Source organism: Anomaloglossus baeobatrachus, chromosome 1 (genome assembly GCF_048569485.1).
Source record: "Anomaloglossus baeobatrachus isolate aAnoBae1 chromosome 1, aAnoBae1.hap1, whole genome shotgun sequence".
NCBI classification, from domain to species: Eukaryota; Metazoa; Chordata; class Amphibia; order Anura; family Aromobatidae; genus Anomaloglossus; species Anomaloglossus baeobatrachus.
The window spans coordinates 377,091,573-377,096,715 of record NC_134353.1 but is presented as its reverse complement, the minus strand read 5'-3'; positions in this window follow the sequence as shown (position 1 = coordinate 377,096,715).

The window sequence follows — 5,143 nt, the reverse complement described above, 5'->3', positions numbered from 1 at the left end:
GGTCTTTTCTATTTAATATAAGCTCAGCGTAATCTAGACAATGAGACCCTGATTCCAAGATTGTGTCGTTAATGCTGTGTACTGTAGTTTCAATACAATCTGTTTTATCTGCAGGAGATTATCACTAGAGGACCAGGTCTTCTAGGCAGAACAGACCAGCTAATCTGGGTATCCATGCCCTCATCACTGATTGGTAGCTTGCTCACAATGTACACAGGAAGTTGTTGGGGTGTAGGCAGGGTTATACACAGCCCAGAAGTCTTAGCTCTTATAAGACAAAAGGTCTGCACTGAGCAGTCCTGTAAGGCCTGTTTCACACATCCGGCATTTCACCGCTTTGCCAGATCCATCACACTCCGGTACAGTGCAATACAGTACAATGGCATCGCGGCAAGCTGCAGTCACATGCCGTCATGTGATGGGAGCATGTGACCGCAGCTTGCCGCAATGCCATTGTACTGTATTGCACTGTACTAGAGTGTGGCGGATCCGGCAAAGCGGCAAAATGCCGGATGTGTGAAACCGGCCTAAGTCATACTTCCCTGGATAATGCTTTATGCTACTCCCATCATCTGCTCTGATTCCATAGCAAAAATCTGTTGACAAATTCCCGTTAACAACCTGCATATGATAACAGAACATGCAAAAAGCTCTTTCATGCTCGACATATGCAAGGGCTTCAACATCGGGTTGAGATGATTTAAAACTTGACAATTGGACCTCTGACCGTCTGATGCACAACCAAATGTCAGTGATGCCGGTGCTGCTGTTTAATAGTGAGCTGCAGTTGTCACCGGTAAAGGGGTTCTCCATCTTCTAAAAGGTAAAACTGCATCAAATGCTGAAAAAAAACCCCAGCTAACATACTTCTACACTTTGCCAATCCAGCACTGACGCACATGTGGACTTTTAAGTTGTTTTTTTTTTCTTTTTTTAACTGGCGGCTAGCACATGATTACTTCATGGACATGCCCTACTTAATTGGCATTATTGGTTTGAGCAAAAATGCCAATAATAAGTAATAGTTAAAGAGTAGTGGGATCACCTGGGAATCTCTAGGTCGGCAAGGAAAAGAGGTAAGTAGAGTTGTTTTTTTTGTGTTAGAATCTGGATAACCCGATCACTGGTGCTCATCTAGATCTGAGATTCTCTTAAATGCAAAAGTGAGGATTTCAAAAATCTGCCAGATCTGAAGTAGTTAAATTCCCAGATTACCTCATAGTGTAACCCAATACTCTGTACGAAGGAAGCAAGGTCTTATTTCACTGATTGGCACTGGCAGTTTGTACCAAAAGTAAAAACATTGAAGTTCATAAATCCATCTCCCAGGAGAGTTCAAGTTCACTGAATAGATCCCCCCAGCAAGAACATGCAAAGCACATTTCTCCACTTGCTTCTAGTTAGGAATGTCCTAAACAAATAAGGGTTTCAATTCCTCAATTGCATTGGCTACATGCTCAAATATTTTGGCGTGGTCATGGCAACAGTTAGAGCTAATCATTATTTTTTTTTTCTCCCTCTGTAAGAAAATGTAATTTTTATCCTTTAAAGGAGCATGTGTAAAAGTTCTGTAAGTTCCCGGTTGCCAAGTACAGCAGTGTTCTTTTCAGCTTTTCTATTTTTTTTGTTGGAAAATGTTAAAAACTGAATGTGTTCACATGCTTCATTGAAAATGCACGCACTGAGATTTCATACAGCTAGGTAGCTGTTCAGACATACGTAGTTTCGTTTAAGTCACATGTATCTGGTTACAATTGTTATTTTTGTAATACTGATGACCTGAATAAAGAGGTTAAAAACACTTCGCAGTTTTCTAAGATGAACAAATTGTGTTTAATATATTTCATGAAAAGTGCAAATCTGTCTAAGGTTTGTTACCTTTTAGTAAAAAGATTCAGATTTCTTATGGTTGATTACTAAACAAAAACAACATTTCTTTGATTAGAGAAAAATAATGCGGTTTGGAGAATATTCTTGAATACACATGTCCTATAATTTGTGTACATAGCATAGGGATTGTCCGGGACTTTTTATATCAAATCAAAGTTTGGGTATATGCGCACGCTGCAGTTTTAACTGCACCAAATCTGCACCTTATCACTGAAAATTGGAGTAACACATCCATTAAATAATAAATATTTTATTCAAAATTACAGGAATATAGCAAATATAAACAGCAATATTATGGATCAGGTTTCTACAGAGGAAATGTCAGACATAAATCTCACTAGTAGGGGAGACCCTGGGAATGTAAAAAAAAAATGCTTGTAATGATGGTGTGTTTTTGGTTCTGTTTTTGTCATTTCTGATTTCATGTGTTTTTCAGTAGAAAGTGTAACAAAACGCTAGAGGATAGAACATGCTGCATATTTTTTTTGTCAGACGTTTGTGACAAACTGCAGACAAGAAAACTACAACGGGCACACAGTCAATCTGAATTCTCATAGGCTTTTCTGGGAAGTCAAAAGTGAGAACTTTCTGACAACAAAACTGCACCAAAAAAAGCGACCAAACTGCATCATGCGCATAAAACCTTTCAGTGTTTTAAACCAGACGTACAACAAAGGAACCAAATAGTCGGATATTTTTAATTTAAAAGATACAAATTGAAAATAATGACCAATACATAAATATAGAAGAAAGGAGTATAGAGATAAAGAAATAACTTCATAGTGAAAAAACTCACAATTGACAAGTGTTTTCAACAGAGAAGAATATAGGAAAAGGTAGGAAGAAAGATGAAAAAAGGACAAGTAGAGCATCCCGAAGGGATGACTACCCTCCCTCGTACGCCTCTCAAGCATCTCATAAAGAGAAATCTAGGTTCATTTTGATAACCAGAGACTGAAGTCTGAAGACTCTCTAAGATCCAAGGAGCCCAAGTGTCAAGAACCTTCTCTGAGCTGTTAGTAAGCTGACCGATCAGCTCCTCAATTTTAAGTAAGTCATTAAGTTCCCTCATGAAATCCGCCCGGGAGGGAGTCTTCTGTTTCCATAGTCTAGGAATCCACTTCCTAGCCACTGCCAGTTAGTGTCTGAGTAAACTTTTTATGTATTTGGAGATTGAAAATTCGCTCAGAGACAAAAGGGCGAGCTCAGGTGAGGGCCTGACCTTAGATGTTGAGAGCATTTTAAAAAGGTCGAACATACCCTCCCAAAAGCATCAAATAAGTGGACAGGACCACCAGATGTCTGTATAAGAGCCTCTACCCCGCAAACATGTCCAACATATCTGAGACCGTAGGGAACATAGATTGATGAATGTTTGATGGACATCTGTACCATCTGGATAGAATTTTGTAGTTCCTCTTCTGTATTGATGTACACATTGATGAACAGTGTTTAAAGAGTAAAATCTCAGTGTTTCGCCTCAGAGAAGGGTCTGCCTAAATGTTTTTCCCACTTGTAGAAAAATGTGGGTGGAGCATTTATAGTACGATTGTCTAGCAATATTCCACACAACAATGAAACAGTATGAGCTGGAGGGTCTCCCCCGACAGAGTCTCAAAAGGGGAAGAGCCCTAAAAATATTGTTTTGGGGCAATAAGGACTTTATGTAGCTCTTTAATTGCTCTTGTAAGAACCATGAGTCTGAGGGGATGTCAGAATCAGGGGATGACGTGTGCTGAAAACATTTGTACTGAATGGGACACTCACATTTTAGTTTGTGTAGGATAATGTTTCTATGTAGTCCTGCTGAAAAGGAGAGGTTCTCATATAAGGGTTTAAGGGGGCCTGGAATAGTTGAGATATGAATTGTCTTGAAGCTTTGTCTGATCCATAGAGAAAGGTTGTGAATAAGGAATGATTGTGTTGCGAGAAGAGCTTTAGATATGGTTTGGGACCAAATGGAGGCTAGCAGACTAATTTTGGCCTTAGCATATTCTATATCCACCAACCTTTTTTTTTTTTTTTTCCCCTTCTTGGTGAAACAGATCTAAAAGGCACGTCTCCAGTGAGGTGTAACTGTACAAGTGGAAATCTGGGAGGCCAGCTCCCATTTTTCTTGGATCTACTTAACATCTGGTAGGATATTCGAGGTTGTTTATTGGTCGAGATGAATTTACTTATTGTTGCCTTAAGGCCGAAAGAGCAATGCCGATAAGCATATAGGAATAGCTTGAAAAAAAATTTAATAGATGGGGCAAAAGGTCAATTTTAATGGCGTTGATCAAAAAAAGCAAATCGTTTTTAACCTTTCTCGCCAAACCCTGTTTTCATTTTCCTGAGAAGGCCAAATTTTTATCTGACCAGTATAAATTTATCTGGCAATAACTCTTGAATGCTTCTACACATTGCAGAGATTTTGAGACAGGTTTATTTTTAGTGACACATTGTACTTTGTTAGTAGTAAAATGGGTCAATATGGTTTTTGAAAATATGACAAATTTTGAAAAAGCTGCAATTTTTGAACTTTGAATTTTTGTGCCCTTTAAACCCCATCACAAGATCTGCAGTACATGTACAGAGCTGAGGGAAATGCATTCTCGCAAACCGACATGAGCACAGTGCAACGATTGTGCTGGCAAAATCATCAGAGGGTGTCATCTATGTATCATTCATAACGGACATCCTGCAGTAACTCCTGCAATCTGTTCTAGCATCAGGCGTTTAACCCTTCTGATGCCACTGTCAATAGTAACCGCGGGATTGATCTACTTACAAAAGAGAGAGAGCACCCTTTCTGCCCCAATCAGCACTACACGATCTTAATCTGATGGTCACCATGGTGACCTTGGGCCTAATAATGGCTGCAGGGTCACCTTCGTACATAGGCCTATAAGGTCCTGCCTTGAGCAGTACCTGACTTGCCTCCTGCCTGTGTGCCAGTCACTGATCTAATGCCCTCCAATATAAAAGCATTGCAGCAGTTTAGATCAGCAATCAGGGCAGGGAAAGTCGATGTGACCTATCCTGGGACTAGGTAGTAAAAACAATAAATTAAAAAAAAAATAGATATTTTATATAATATATATTCAATGTGGAAAGATCCAGCAGGGTGTCAATCACTAGTGTGATTTGATAGATATCTAATTTTTTTTTTCTTTCAAGTAATTAAATATACCAATAAATATATTTACGGTATGTAAAAATTAAAAAAAATAAGTAGACATATTTGTTATCCCCACGTTTAGAACAACCC